The sequence below is a fragment of the Macrobrachium nipponense genome, chromosome 5, assembly GCF_015104395.2.
Source record: "Macrobrachium nipponense isolate FS-2020 chromosome 5, ASM1510439v2, whole genome shotgun sequence".
NCBI lineage: Eukaryota > Metazoa > Arthropoda > Malacostraca > Decapoda > Palaemonidae > Macrobrachium > Macrobrachium nipponense.
In genome coordinates this window covers 136535236-136552516 of record NC_061107.1, presented here as the reverse complement: position 1 = coordinate 136552516, position 17281 = coordinate 136535236, and the positions used below count along the sequence as shown (strand labels likewise).

The 17281-nt window shown below is 39.4% G+C and overlaps 1 pseudogene; it reads left to right on the top strand.

The window, feature by feature from the left end:
• The first annotated feature begins 4395 nt into the window (after window positions 1–4395).
• Window positions 4396–5797, top strand: LOC135215949 (uncharacterized; annotated as a pseudogene).
• Window positions 5798–17281: the final 11484 nt, after the last annotated feature.

Below are 17281 nucleotides of genomic sequence, written 5' to 3'. Positions count from 1 at the left end.
AACTACAGTTCTCCTTTTGTGAAGCCACCACTTCGAGCATAGATCTCCGACAGCGCAAAACTTGGCAGCAAGTATTAACATTACCCCAGTTCCCCCAGTTCATGCACTGTAAGATTTTATTTTGTTATGTAAATAGGAGACACCATTTTGCATTTATCTCTGTTAGCAAGCTTGTAAATAAACCTTTGTTCTGTTAGTGTTTCTTTCTATATTCGTATCCCCAGTTTCAACTGTTGGTGTTGAATTCTTTTTGTTTATTTTCATATCAAACTTGGAGCGGACCTCTCACAGTTCGTAACATTGTGGCGACCTTGCCAGGATATTCAGCACTGTAACAGTTTGAAACAGGGAGAATATAGAAAGAACCAGAATGAGTCAGATGGTGAAAGAGTTTATTGAGTCAGGTAAGCTTCTAGGTCTAGAGGGGAATGATCTCCGTGAATATGTTGAGAGGAAAGAGAGAGAAAAGTATGAGAGAGGTGAAAGAGCGGCTGAGAGAGAGGAAAGAGCAGCTGAGAGAGAGGAAAGAGCTGCTGAGAGAGAAATGCAACAAGAGAGAGAGAAGCAATGAAAATCCAGCAAGAGAGAGAAGCAATGAAAATGCAGCAAGAGAGAGAAGCAATGAAATTGCAGCAAGAGAGAGAAATGTTGGTAATGCAGCAGGAAGAAAGAGAGAAAGAACGTATGCATGAGTTGGAAATTGCTCGGTTAAGGCAAAATACTAGTAACAGTCAGACAGGCGGGAACAAAAGTGGAGCTGATGGTTTAGGTATGAGTGCAATGCTGAAATTAGTACCAAAGTTTGATGAGGAAGATGTAACGAAATATTTCATGTGTTTTGAGAAGTTAATGGAAAGAGTAGGTTCTCCTAAAGAAATGTGGACTTTATATTTACAGTCAGTTTTGAGTGGTAGGGGACTTACTGTGTATAGTTGTATGTCTAAGGAGGAATGTGATGATTATGATATTGTGAAAGAAACTATTCTTAGCGCATATAAGCTAGTACCGGAGGCGTACCGTAAGAAATTTAGAAGTTTGAGAAAGGATGAGAATATTACGTATCTAGAATACGGTAAGAAGTTAGAAAGGCTGTTTTTTATTGGTTAACTTCTGCTAAAGTTGAGAATTTTGATGGTTTGAAGAACTTAGTGTTGTTAGAAAACTTCAAGGATAACGTATCCCCTGAGATTAAGCTTTATATAGAAGATAGGCGAGAAGTATCTTTCACAGGAGCAACTAGGTTAGCAGACAAATATAGTCTAACTCATAATTTGAGTGTTAGTAAGAAACGAAATGATCCTTCGTCTGGTAGAGTACAAAATAGTAAAGGTTTCAGTTCTAGTAATAGCAATGCGAGTAAAAGTGACTATTCCTGTTATACATGCGGAAAACCTGGTCATATGTCAGTTTGTAAGAGTAAAGTGGCATCTAGTGGCTCAGAATTAACTTGTTTCTGATGTAACGGGAAAGGGCATTTAGCGAGAAATTGTGCAGTAGAAAGGAAGGACGTTAAGAAACCAGTGTTTCTAGTTAACCTTTTGTCAAGAAGGAATGATGTGATGAGAGAAACTAGGAAATTTTTTGGTGAATTTCTGTCAGAACGTGTAGTTTCTTCTCTTGGAGGAGTAGATTCAAGAGAGGTGGTCTTGCTTCGAGACCCAGGAGTTGCTGCCTCACTGATTAGGAGAGAGATTGTGCAAAACAGGGCAGAAATTGGAAGAAAAAGTCATGTTAGGTGGATTTCCTAACACTTGTGTTCTTTGTCCTTTGTTGAAGTTGAACTTAGAAAGTCAGGTAGTGTCAGGAGAAGTGAAACTTGCAGTTGTTGACAGTTTGCCCATTGATGGAGTTGACATTATTGTCGGTAATGACTTAGCTTTATCTAAGAATGTGAATCCTGTTGTGAGGGATATTCCAGTGCCTGAAATGGTAGTAACTAGGTCGAGTTTAGATACAGACATAGACTATGGTCATAATTTGTTCATGGATTTGAACGAGAGTGTTTGTGGATTTGAACGTGAGTAAGTTCGTGGATTCGAACAAGAGTAAGTTCATGGATTCGAACGAGAGTAAGTTCGTGGATTTGAACAAGAGTGAGTTCGTGGATTCGAACGAGTGTGATAGAGGTGGCGAGGTTGATCTTGGCATGAGCGTGGCTGAGAGACCGGACTCTATCGATGTTGACAGTGATAGCCAAGGGGAAGGTGTAGCTGTCGAGGGTAACGTAGTAAATGTACCGGTATCTAGTACTAGTTACGGTGATGAATTAGGCACTAATGTTTTGGATAAGGATGGGCTAGTCAAGTTGCAGAGAGAGGATGAGTCACTAACCTGAATTTTTTAATGTGAGCTGGATGATGATCTCGATGATGTGTGTAAGGAAACTTTTGTTTAAAGGATGAAGTTTTGTGTCGTTATGTTCGTCCTAAGTCAGGTAGTAGAAGGGAAATCACCCAACAATTATTGGTTCCTAGGAAGCTTTGTGAATTAGTTTTGAATTTAGCACATGATGAGCAAGGACATTTAGGAGTAAATAAAACTTTCAGGTGTATTAGTAGGGCGTACTTTTGGCCTAAAATGAAAAGTGACGTAAAGAGGTATGTTTTAAGCTGTCATGAATGCCAAATTGCCGGGAAACCGAATCAAGTAATTCCCAGAACTCCGTTGTGTAATATTCCTTCGGTAAGCGAACCATTTGAGAATGTAGGTATCAATATGGTCGGACCTTTGTCTGTAAATAAGGGTAGAGAAGATTGCACAACTAATCTAGAGTATTATAAAAACAATTTAAGAGATGTTTGGCAACTAGCGAAGGAGAACGGAAGCGCGAGTGGAAGTCAAGGGGAAACTAAAGGGAAACTTGATCTTAGAGCAAAAAAGAGAAGTTTGTGTGTAAAAGATAAAGTTTTAGTACTAGTCCAGAAGGAATGTTCCGCTTTACCTTATAAGTTCGAAGGTCCTTTTTCAGTGTTAGAGGAGAGGGGAAATATACATTATAGAATTAATATGGGTAAGAGTAGAGCAAAGTCAATGAATGTAAATTTGCTTCAGAATTATAAAGAACGCCCCGTACCATGGTGACCGCCAGTGTTTGATGTGACAGTGTTACTGAGAGAAATTAGTTTTGAGAAAATACAAGAGGTGTTTTAGCATTTCAAAGTTTTAATCAGAGTTCAGAAAACGGAAAAAGTATGAGGAAAGGATAATGTATTAGCTGATAGCCTCTCTAGAGTTTTCAGAATGAGAAGCCTGATAACCGTTTTCTGTTTTGGCACGAGTGGTTGAGTGAATGAAGTGTTGAAGCTTTATGCAGAATTGTTCCCCTGCTGTTTAATTCTTGTTTCTCTTTAGAAAAAAATAAAATAAGTTGATTTAATTTTTTCTCTTTTTGGGGGGGATGTGTCATGGTAAGCGCTTCATAGCAAAGAATTACGAGTTAAAGGAAAGGAAAACGCATCTTCGAGAAGTTCTGCAGCACGGAGGCATTCGTGCATGTATTGGAGGTGCCTGTTCTCATGATTATTCTAGAATCGTCAGGTGTGTTGGGGAACGCAACAGGCGCCGAAGTGTCGTGAGAAACGCTGCAATTTCTGATGCAATACTTTGTCTAGATTCTTCTAAGAAGTTCCGGTAATCTCGGGAGCCTGTGACGCTCGCTGGTAGCCCGGCCCCCAGGTTGCCGTATAAATACGACTGATGAAGTAGGAGTGATCAGATCATCAGTGAGAGACCAGTAGAGAGATCAGAGCATAGACCATCCGTGAGAGATCAACAGAGAGAGATAAGAGAAGAAGGAACAGACGAAGGATCAGAGAGGAAAAGGTGCTCGAGAGTTTGATCAAAATCTGATCAAGTTGTCCAGTCAGGGAGAACGACCGAGGTATTTTCGATGTTGCGCAAGCCTTGAGTGAAGAAACTTTCTACAAGAGGTTTCGAGGAGTTTCTGCCCTTCAAGTATCAAGAATAGACATTATTTTCTGCAATACGGAGTCAAGAAGACGTCTACAACTACAGTTCTCCTTTTGTGAAGCCACCGCTTTGAGCATAGATCTCCGACAGCGCAAAACTTGGCAGCAAGTATTAACATTACCCCACTGTTCCCCCAGTTCATGCAGTGTAAGATTTTACTTTGTTATGTAAATAGGAGACACCATTCTGCATTTATCTTTGTTGGTAAGCTTGTAAATAAACCTTTGCTCTGTTAGTGTTTCTTTCATATTCGTATCCCCAGTTTCAACTGTTGGTGTTGAATTCTTTTTGTTTATTTTCATATCGAACTTGGAGCAGACCTGTCATGGTTCGTAACAGGGGCCAGAGAGAACACGGGGCATCATTTGCGCTCTGACAGCCTGTCAACACGGATACCCAGCCACTCTCGAGCCACATGACACGAAGATGCCTCTTCGCAAGACCACCCCCAGGCCTACCCAGCAGTCCCAGGTCACCCAGGACACCCAGGACACCCAGGACATCCAGCCTGCACAACCAGAGGAGACGTCTGAAGACCATGATGAAGAGCTGCCCGTAGATCCGATCCTATCCTCACTTGTGGAAACCCAGGACACTGCAGGCCCGAGTGGTATTGTAGTGCAGCCGTAGAAACGATACCACCCCAGCAAGAAGGACATATAAGACTACCCGTTCACGCCAGATGACAAGGAGATCATCGTCGATTTCATCAAGTCACACCCTACCTTGTATGACAAGCAGGACAGGCAATGGTCCAATCCGAGGAGGAAGGAGGAACTCTGGTGTGAACTGGCAGTGAACTTCACCGATTGCACCTTCCAGCAAGTTAGGAAGTACTTCAAGGCTCACCATACCGACTTCGGGAAGATCGAGAGGAGGGAGCACAAAAGTGGTTCGGCTGCACGGCACAGGACAGCACGGGAGGAGGATGTGATGACTACGTGGGCATTCCTAGGAGGTCACATCGCCCATGAACCCACAATAGCGAGCGATCGCTTCTCACCTGTATCGTCTCACAGAACCGACGCAGAGGATTCCTCCAGTGCTGACATTTCAGGCCTGTCAGCAGCTTCGATCCAGCAGAGGAGGCGGCTGAAGCAGAAAAGATCGACCAACTCGACAGAGGAGCGACGGCTATTCGCCGACACAGTTGAGTCGACTGAAGGACTGCAGAGTCAACTGACCCAAACTATGACCAGCCTCAACACACTGATGCCACAAGCACAGGACAATACCCATCGTGACATCACCGTATTTGTCCAGTACTTGACCCAATGGTTGGAGTACGTGCCTTGGCGATACCAAAAGCATTTCTTCGAGCAAGTTACCAGGCTTTGCCACAGTTTGGAAGGACCTGAAGAAGAGGATGCCACGATGAAAGAGGCTTGTGGGGGTTGTTCCCACTGGATGCCCACACGAGTTGAGAAAGGAACGCAGACGAAACCCGGAAATTCCACAGCTTCTGCACTGCAACTGATTCGAGGATCATCACACCAGTGGTTCACATCTCAACCCCAACCTGTGTTCTTCCAATATGATCCCCTCCCTCAACAGCAGCCTCAGCAGCAGCAGTTCTCTCATCAGTAGGTCTACTCGACAGGCGACATGGGTATCGACACCTTCATTCTTCCCCAGTGGACGGTTGACACCACTGAACTTCTCCCCAAGACCTTCAGCTTCTTCGCTGTCGCCTCTAGTCAACAGTCTCTTGGCAGACTTGCGGCCCCCTACCCCTGGCGCCAGTCTTGCGACCCCCAAACCTACTGCCGCAGGGGACCCCCCTACCTACGACTTGACCATCTCCCCAGGCGAAAAGGAGGACGATGACCCCGACAAAGTGGAGTGATAGAGTCAACAATGTATACATAAATAAACTTTTATTTTCTTAATATTAAATGATTTTGTACTTATTTTCTTAATATTAAATGATTTTGTACTTATTTTCTTAATATTAAATGATTTTGTACATTTTATATCATTCATAATGTTTCTTTTTGTAATAAATATGTTGAAATACTGACTTGCATTTACTTTTTCCTTATTGATGCTTAATTTATATGTCATGACAATATATATGATGATATGATTGGGTGAAATGAAATTGAATAATGAAAAAGCATGGCCATAAAGAATAATAACATAAAGAAATATAACAGGAAATATAAAATGAAATATATGTGAAATATGAAATATGAAATAAAAATAATGAAAGAGCATGGCCATAAAGAATAATATATGAAGAAATATAACAGGAAATCTAACATGAAATATGAAACATGAAATGAAATAGGACTCGGAAAAAACTTAAACTATAAAATGAAATGTAACATGAAATAAATATGGCCATCAAATGATATAATAACATACAAGGTAAAGAACAATAATATAATATTGAGAATATGATCAAATGAACATGAACACATACAAATGATCATGAAACAATAATTAACATTGATTGGACATGGTTATTAACAGGGGAACAATGAAAAATCAGTAACAGACTAAAGACATATTGACCTCAGTTGATATGATATTTGCAGTTGAAAATGTTATGATATAAAACAAGTCACAATTTCATTTTCTTACATTCTATGCTTTTCATGTTCATCTTCTTACATTCTATGCTTTTCATGCTTGTTTTCTTACATTCTATGCTTTTCATATTTGTTTTCTTTTCTATGCTTTTCATGTTTGTTTTCTTACATTCTATGCTTTTCATGTTCATTTTCTTACTTTCTATGCTTTTCATGTTCATTTTCTTACATTCTATGCTTTTCATGTTCATTTTCTTACATTTTATGTTTTTCATGTTTATTTAGTAAGTATTTTTGTTATGTCCATCATTTGTTTCTCATTTGTCTCATTATTATCAATTGTTATTATTACTTTCAGTTCATTATTTTCCAACATCATTTTTTATATGTACCAATCATCATTCCAATATTCTTTATTATATTAATATTGTTATTAGTTCTTAGGACAATACAAAAGTATGGGAGTATAAAACAATGAAAAATAAATCATGATCTTTATTTACAATTATGTACATTGGTTGGGTTAGGTTTTATTACAAAGTTCTTTGGGTCCTCTAGTCGTCAGTAGCTGGTCATCCTCGAGGAAACACCATTCGCTCTTGCCATTCCACTGCGCCTGCATCCGATGAGTAGTACTGGGCCAGGTAATCTCTGATGGCCTTCGCTCGACGTGTGTAGTTCGGTCCCCTTCTTACCATGAGTCATTCCATGAGATTCAGTGACTCCTGCCTCCAAGTACCTGGTACGACGTTATAGTGTTGGTCCTCATGGTCGACGTCGTGCCAGCACATGGGTAGCATTGCAGTGTCAGGTTGTGCATGACACATGCGCACAAAGTTATCTTCTTGCGCACCTGTACATCCTGTTGCATCGTCGTCCCGAAGATTTGCCATCTCATCTGCAGCAGGCCGAATGCGTTTTCCACCACACGACGAGCGCGAGATAATCTGTAGCTGTATAGTCGTTTGGTGGGATCTTGTGATTGGTGGGAGTAGTGCTTCATCATCCACGACTTGAGAGCGAAGGCATCGTCGGCGACTATATGGAAGGGGATGGGTTCGTCGTCGTTGGGCAGTTTTCTGTCTTGTGGGTGTCCTGCTCGGATGTATGTGATGGCCCTGGCCAGGTTGCACTTCTGCCAGATTCCTCTATCCCCAGCATCTCCTTCTGCACCGACGTCGACAAACAGGAACCTGTATTTTGCATCGGAGAGGGCCATGTGGACGATGCTGTGGAACTTCTTGTAATTGAAGTACAGTGATCCTCCACCTTTGGGTTTCTTGAACGCGATGTGCTTCCCATCCAGGGCTCCCACACAACTGAAGTAGTTCCACTTTGAGGCGAATTGTTTTGCTACATCGTTCCAGTCTTCTGCTGTCTTGGGGCACTTCATCACTTCTGGTTTGTATGTGTCGATTATGGCTTGGCGGACTAATGGGATAAACCGGCATATGGAACTCTTGGAGACTCTGAAGCTGTATGGAGACTTGTACAGTCGTTCCCACTTGCCAGGTGGCGGAGAGTGACCGCCAACTTGTGTCCCACCTCTTATGCAAGCCGCATTTTCGTGTCCTTCTTCAAAATGGGCGTCAGCCTTTTGACCATCTCCTCAAACAATTCAGGGTACATGCGTAGAAAGTTCTTGTGTCCTTTGCAGTCCTCCTTGTTCAGTTCTTGTAGCAGTTGGACGTAGTCTCCATGTAGTTGTCGCCGTGTCAGCCACTACCGAGCCCAAATCCGCCCTGCTGTCCTCTCTGCGTATTTGTGCAGGTGGGTGTGGCACTGTAGAACGTCTTCTCAATGACCTGGACTGCACAGAGACACAGGACAGCTACCAAAAATCTCTGGGTCTCCTGAGGTGAGAGACTGTGGAGGTCCATAATGCATGCTGGCTGGGCATGGAATGAAGGATGTGCTTGGCAGGCCTCTATATATACCCCTGGTTCATATCCGACATGGTGTGGCACGGTGCATGTGCAACAATCACGCACCTCTCCACGTCGTGTCTCATGCACATGTGCGCGCACTCCGCAACAACACCTGCAGCACACCACTACTAGGAGTCACAAAGCCGCAAGCGGGCTGCCATGGCATAACAACACGCACCATAAAACCGCACCAACACTGTAACACTGCGCTTAGACACCGCAACGTCACCGCAACAACGCGCTGTAACATGCCCATAACGCACCGCATGGGTCAACGGCACGCCACCCAATAACGTTCATTTTTTCTCGCACTGTCAATTTTCTGGGAGCTTCTTGCGGTCCCACGCCGCAACAACCAGTAACACAAAAGTGCATAGGTGTAAACCTACCTTATGTCGTTTATACTTCTGTCGAAGTATAAACAGCATGTAGTTGGCATAAGGATTGTTTGTTCCTATTTGTAACCCTTCACTTATCCAATTTAAAAGGCATTTGCCATCTTTTTTGCCACTCTCCTATTTTCCTTAGATCATTTCTTAAACTTTTCATTGTATTTGGGTCTGTTGCATTTGCATCTGATTTGGTGTCATCTACAAATTTGGTTGTCATGCTAGTTAAGCCTACATCAATGTCATTATTAATATCAATAAAAAACAAGAGTGAACCAAGGACAGAACCATGAGGAACTCCTGTTTTCTATTAGTTCGCCAATCTTTGATCCAGTCTGCCATTTCTCCTATAATTCCTATTTGTCATTAGTTTCTTGTGTGGAACTTTGTCAAAGGCCTTTTGGACATCTAAGTAGAGAACATCTATTATCTACTTCTGTCGTAAATACCAAGTATGTTATAGAAAAACTCCAAGAGGTTTGAAGCCTTGCTGACTGTTAAACAACAGGTTATTTCTATCAATGTGATCCACAATTTGATCTACAATTATGGACTCAAAAAATCTTACAAGGGACTGACGTTAGACACACTGTTGGTCTATAATTTCCCGGCTCTTCTGTTTGACCTTTTTTGTAACATGGGGGCCACATTAACTAGTTTCCACCATTTAGGTGCCCTTCGTTGTCCTGAGAAAGGAAATGTTGAATAAATGAATGCTGATATATCTATACTTCTGTCGAATTCAGGTTCGTTACTGAGAGAGAGAGAGAGAGATGGGGGAAATGTTGGCCTCAAACAAAATATACGGCGGATGTAAACAAAATTCGGTTTTCCGAAGAAGGAAATGCTGATAAAATTAAGCAGCATCTTGGAAAACAACTTCGCCGGTTAATTCACAAATTCAAGAATAAATATACAGTACTTGGTCATACATATGTACTATACATGTATCCCATGTGCCCAAAATAATGTCATTCTCTCTGAAAATGCGACATTATCTTATCGTTGTTATGCTAATAGGAAAAATAAAGGCGACCATTCTTCATGACAGCTGAGAAGACAGATGTTTCTACCCGCTGTCTAACTAAAACAAATGGTTATCCTCTGCGACGTCAGCTGCATTAGATGGTAGATTTTAGGCCAATGGCCAGGTGCTGGGACCTATGAGGTCATTCAGCACAAAAAGGGAAATTGATAGCAAGAAAGTTTGAAAGGTGTAACAGGAGGAAAACCTCGCAGTTGCACCGTGAAGCAATTGTTAGAAGTGGGTAGTAAGTCAGGTGGAAGAAAGAGAAAATGAAGGAGGTACAGTTAAAGGAATGAAAGTGGTTCCAACTAGGGGCAGAGGGATGCTGCAAAGAACCTTAAGCAATGCCTACGGTGCTCTACGTAATGTGTACTGACGGCACTAACCACCGCCATCTTGAATTGAGAAGGCCTGAGAGACCCGAGCATGAGTCATCGCCAGACGTCCGAGTCTGGCCAAGCGTTTCCATTCACAGCTTTGTATTTTTGGTGGCATTTATCAGTTACTTGCAAAATATAAAATTTTTGTGAAAGTTAATGATTTTTTACAGTCTTTTGCATCATCAGTATCCTCTGGAACTGGTTAATATGATTAAATATGAAGGGAAATCAGTGCAGAAACAGTAATGAGAACAAAAAATTTTCTTCACAGAAATGAGTATATAATACATTTTTATACTTAGAAAGGAGACCAAGAGCACAAAAATGGTCACAAAAGATGCCTCCCTCTTTAGGAAAAGGTATAAGTTCTATATATAATATAAATATTCAATACAATTTACAGCAATTGTTCCCCTGAATCTTATTTCTTCAGTGTATACAGCTATCTCTTTATTGTCAATATTTTGCAATTTTGAATGTTTTCATCACTTTTCTTACAATTATTGTTTAGTAGGACATTGCAGGAAGAAAATATCAGCATTTTTTAATTTTTTTCTATGCTATGCCAAGCATCACAAGCATTTAGAGGTAAGAAAGTATCATTATCAGCGAGGACAGTGAGTGAAATGTCCGTGGCCAAATTCCTCTGATACATTGATTTAATAAAATCAGGACACTGTGGTAGTTTGTTAATGGTTATATAGTTAAACAGAATTACGTTTACTACAAATTCATGCGGATAAAGAAGCCTCCCTCTGCTTATAGCCTGAATGTAACTGCTATTGTCTGTTAAGCTACCTTTTGTAGAATTCTTGGCAAGTAAGTAAGTCTTTACAGGAGATACACTTGAATTTTTTCACAACAGCATACACACAGTAGCCAGCAAGGTATGGTATAACCGCGAAAAGATCCATACATTCATCAACATTACCTTGACTGACATCCATATCTAAGGAATCGTTATTTCCGGACTCATTATTCATGCACTCCCAGTTTGTTTCTTCGAAGATCTTCAGTTCGATGTCTTTATTATTAAAAGCTATTCTGAGAACAGACATTAACCTCAGTTTTTTTCACACTCCAACACTTGTCGTAAGGAAATGTAATTGCAGCCAGCAAGTCGACGATATTTACCAAATCTATTTTCAAGTTGATCGGTTTGAAATTTTCCTGGTAAGACATTTCATTTTCAATTTTTCTACACAGTATTTTGTTATTTCTACAGTTGCACTAGTTGTGTTTTAATTCAATGAATGTTTCCCTACTCAGCTTTCTACTAGTTTTAGTAAGGCTATTCCAGAGATTTAACCAGAAATGGAATTTCTGTAAGAAAATATACTTCTCGTCATGTACAATATAAGTTAGTGGAGTAGCATATTTATTGTGAAGCCGAGTACCTTCATGTGGATGCTTTACTTTCATTATGGTCCACCAAAGATAAATGAATTTAATATAATTCACTACATCTTCAGAATTTGGCAAACTGTGTTCTTTTCCCGTTGTCAAAAGTGCTTCTATGACATATTCATTGACAATTTGTAGGGAAGGCTGACGTTTTGCCTTTCTAGACTCGATGGATTTAATGCCTTTGCATATCTGAGGAGAGAATCTGGTTTTAAATTGTGCAATTTATGCAAATTAGATGGCCTCAGAAAAAGTATCCACAGCAATACAAATTAAAAATGAATGGTTGAACAGTTTACAAAATATGAAAGTTGCAAGTACTGAGTTTTCATTTAAAGTCATCAGCAATGACTGATAATGTATTATATAATCATTTGCGTTAATAAACTCTGTTGTTTCTCATCATAAATTCTGCACTGATTTTCCACCACGATGCAGCATATTTAATTAAGTTAACCAGGTTTAGAGGATTATGATGTTAAAAACTGAAATATAATTATCTAACATAGCAATTAGATACTCTGCATAAAAAGTGATAAATAACACCAAAAATACAGAACTGGGAATGGTGCTTGTGGCCAGGTACAGACGTCTGGTGATGACTCATCGATGTGTCAAGAGCGATTTTCTTGAAAGAATAACTTATTGTAAGAGTAACAAAAGGCCTTCGTTATTATACTTCCCTGTAATCTGGTTTCATGGAGACTGACAGTAACAAAGCCGGTAAAACTATATCTTACTGGGCCGTTGCTGTCATGAATGCCAAGGATGAATTATGACAAAACATACCATACGCTTGCTCTTGTAAACTATTCCTTTACTGCTGATTACTTAGCGCCTTGTGCCCTGCAGATTGCCACCCTGTCACTGTAGTCTGAATGCCTGAGCTGAAATGAATCATCTATTCCTTAGTTTGCTGTTTGTCATTCACAACAGAAACTCTATTTGCATAATCTCATTTCCTGTTGATGGCTCTCTTAACAGAAATTTGGCAAGAAGTAGTGCAAGGTACAAATTATGAGGGAGGTCAACTAGAACAACTCAGCGTATGATTTAAGTCGATCTTTTCATTGACCGCGTTCAGCTACTTGCAACTCATTTAGAATTCTAGGTATCGTTTTGAATTGCAAATTCATTTTTAAAACGTATCTAGTCTGTCTCCTCTTGAACTGTAATTTTTGGAGGCCTTCTATTCTGAGGAAATGCTTTTAGCCTTTTACCCTGTCATTTGCTGAATATCGTTCCTGTCTTTGGTCTTCAACATGAGACCGCATCTCAGATTGTCACATAAAAACTTACCATCCATTAAATTTCTTATCCAAAATCTTAGCACTGATCTTGGTACTGTAGTTCAAATAACTCGCTGTACATGCTTTAGGATATTTTTCTCACTTATCATCCACTACATTCAGATCTTCCCAAACTTCCATCCACCAGTTAGTACAGGATGGGCATAAATCTTTCTGTGAGGTTCAGTACCACGAAATTGTCTAGAAGTTTCATTCCAGCTGTGACCTAACTATACAATGATCTCCCGAACAGTACGTATTGGGACTTTTTTATAGACGGGTTTAAGATCATTTAAAACTTTTAATAGTTATAAGTATTCTCAAATCAACGATTCAAGTCAAACAATGTGCAAGGCCCGTATACTCTCCTCAAATGTAGGAACGAGTATCTCAACTGATCTTACAAGCAAAGCCGTGTTCGGAAGACTTGAGACGTTTCCGAGGTTTTCTAATGTCTCTAGTTCCTTCTTGGGGCACTTTCAACTTCTCGGTGAATTGACGGGCACCGCGTGACAAGTTTGTGCTCTTGTATCATTTGCTGTTTTGCTGATAAAATTCGTGGTAAATAGACTGTACTTCTTTAAAATTGCAATTGCTTTGCCTCTCTTTTGTTTGAACTCTGGATGAAATGCGATATGATGAAAACCTTTGAAGATGATGACAACTATCGTAGAGAGAGCAAAGAAGTGTCACAACGGACGGTTCGTTATCTTGTGACATCATATTTAGAATTGAGAGACACAACATTTAAAGGCAAATAACATAATTAATAGGCAATTAACACAATAAAAAATGGCACAAGGCAAAAGTGACTAAAATGTTACGATGTGCAAATTCTCAAATATAGTTGAATCGGTGAACCCGGAAGTTCAAACTAAGCGAAAAGGTTTTCTTCTTTTTCTGGAATCATCCTATGAATCTTATTTCCAGGTTTATTGTTATACTTCATTTGCTTTTCTTTGTTATATATTTCATTTTTCTTTGTTACATCCCATTCAAAGTTGAATTTTTTCCGTATATCCTTTCCAGTACTGGCTTGCTTCCCCTTTTGCAGTACTGCTAATATAATGATAAGATATCAACATTGCTCTCCCTTATCTAGCAGGCTATCAAACATTTCACCTCTTGTGCCTCAAATCCATTCAAATGCATAACTCGAAGGCATAGTTTTTCATCTTATTTTTATAGATTTTTGGAGTACAGGTGCAGGATATGGGAGTGAAACCCCATGGCTCGGCTCTTTGCTGACTTCCACACTATGCAAAGCAAGATTGTTACTTTTTTCTTTTCTTTTTCAGGCTAATCACGAGTGAAACGGTGTCGTCATTGGACTCGGAAAGCCAACATTCCTCTACTCGGCTTCCCTCTGCCTTAGAGTACATTATATAACTGTACCCTAAAACAATGGCTCTCGTTTACGTTTGTGCATGTGTGCAGTACTTATACACAAAAGCAATATTCACATTATGAGTAGCAAAGACATTATCATATGATATTTATGTTCCGGCAATTCACCCATTTTGCCTGAACAGAGGTTAACCGAAGACTAATAAGAGACATTATCATGATGTTCTCATCCCTTTTGGTACGCTCATCTTTGGCTTCTCCGATAAAGAAAGTGAAGAGGTGCAAGTTGCTCTTTTGGAAGACTTATGCCCATTAGGATACGAAATTGAAGTATAACTCGGAGTGTCATAAAAAAAAATTTGTTTCCGAAGTTGTCTGTTTCCGAAACAGGTTCATTGATAAGAATGTTGACAGACAAGGATGCTGGGTTGCCAGATCTGTCGTTTTTAGGCTCGTACCTTTTTTCCTGTGGAGGAATTTTGTCTTATAAAAAAAAATGATTTGTTCGTATTTTAGCCAACAAATTCGAACTCATTTACCTTATAATATGAATTGCTGCAACTGTCACTTCTTCAAGGGGATCCGCCGCAGTTTTCAGTAAAAATGTAGTTACATGCCGTATTAAGAGAATACGAAATGTATTTGTTAAAAATGATGTTAAGGGACGTTCTTTGGCCCATGTGGTGTCTTTTTAGTAGTTATTTGTGAACTGGAGACTCCAATGCTTCTCTCCAGTAATAGTTATCTGTGACCTGGAGACTCCAATGCTTCTCTCCAGTAAGTAGTTATCTGTGACCTGGAGACTTCAATGCTGCCTTCTAATCCTGTGTATTTTGGGCTCGGACAAATGAGGATGATTTAGTCTTTTTACTAAATCATCCTCATATGTCCGAACCCAAAATACACAGGATTAGAAGTTTCACAAAGGCCATAAATATCGATGATAATTATGATGAATCCATTCAAAACTAATAAATCAATATTCTTTGAAACCAACCTACGTTCGGCCTGATACATGTTGTGACCTTTCCTTAACAATATTAAACTATTATGCAGTCTGCTACACTGCTCCGTGTGCATGAAATTCATTCTCTCTCTCTCTCTCTCTCTCTCTTTTGCGGGACTGGATTGCATTTTATCTTTGGTCTTGTGGTAGGTGGAGGCAATGTGGAGTCTGCGTTCATTCATGCCTTGGTTCTACTGTGCCTCCAATTCAGAAAGTTATTTAAAAAAAAATTGTCGGGAGTTCGAGGTCAAAATCCAAGCAGACTTCGTAACTCATGGATTTCCGCGTCATTTAAACATCGATCATTCTGTAGCATCGACGACGACATCACCAAAAAGGTATTATTAACAATCTATAATTTTATTCTGCTTCACCTGACGTAATTTTGAAAGCCCTCTTATTGGTCCATATTTGGTCCATCAGGCTTACCACGACAGGACTGATGATGATGATGATGATGATGATGATAAGGACTTTTTCTTATTTGAATTGTATAACAGATTCAGGCTTTGTATGACAGATTCAGAGACTAAGTGAACGAACTTCCGTTAATAAGTAAAAGACCACCGTCAAAGCGCTCTCCTCAAGGCAAAACTAAATAAAAAAAAACACTGATGATTATAATAAATTAATAAAACAAATCATATTCCCGTATTTTCCCGAGGAGAAAGAAACAACGGCAGAGATGCGATCGTAGAACAAATTTGTCACCAGCGGAATGCCTGACCGCAAGCACTTGGAACAGAAGATAGGAGAATTGCGGGATTGATGAGATGGAATAAATCCAACGGAAGACCCGACAGAGAAGAGAGGAAATAATATGGCACACTTCACGAGAAGGAGAGAAATAACAGTAAAGAACCAGGGAGGGGGAGCGCTTGCAAGGGAAGGATTGAGGAATATGCAAGGTAAGAGAGTAAGAATACGAGGAACAAAAGCAATGGTTCGGGAAGAAAGACAGATTTTGTAATGTGAGGATTTTGAAGATCGGATAAATGAAAGGAATTGGAATTAACGGAGAGAGGAAAGGGAGAAAGGTTACAAATGAATAACGAAAGAAAGACGACACCATTAAATACACAATGATGACACAAAAGAAATGATAATCTATGAAGCCGTCTGCCAAGAGGATACTGATAAAAAATAGTATACAAAACAAAAGATTTACAGGAAGATAAAATAAATCATAAAAAATGGATGAAAACAGATAAAAGTACAAAAATTGTTTTTGAAGAATATAGCCGGAGTAAAATATAATAGAGCAAAAACACGAAAGTAGTATTATAAGGCCTGATAGTAAAGAGAACATCATTCATGGAAGGATGGAAATACATGATGATAATTTGAACGAATAACAAAACGGAATATTGTTAATCAAATACTTAAGGAGACAAAGAACATCAAATGAGTACAACATCATTCATGGAAACAAGGCATTGATAATCAATGAAAACGAAGAATAACGTATAAACAAAGCTAAGTATAAAACTAGAATTGGGGAAACGATACAAAATTACAAAGAGGTAAAGAAAAATGAAACATACAAAAGACTTGATGGAAAGACAGGCCATAAAAGCATACCTTGGAAACAAACATAAAGTAACAAAAGGATGGAAGAACGGAACATAAATGAGTGAAAGGAAAAGAAAGCACTGAATAAATAATCAGATAAAGAATAATAAGAAAATAAACGTTTCTTGATAAGTTGAAGGAAGGGAATACATAATGAAAAACAGGTAGTTTAGAAAATCGACGGAAAATATAAATAGACCTATTAATTTCCATGCAAACCATACCACAAAAGTATTGGAGAAAAATATGTTTGAATAAAAGAAGGAATAAAAGAGAAACGTTACTATAAAAAATTGAATTTAAAAAACGTACCACAAATGGAATAATGAAAAAAGAAACATTTGACAAAAAACCGGTGGAAAAGAGTACAGCATTAAAGTTGATGAAAATACTTCTCACAGCATCCACGAACCGCACGAAAAGTGAAGCACAAAAT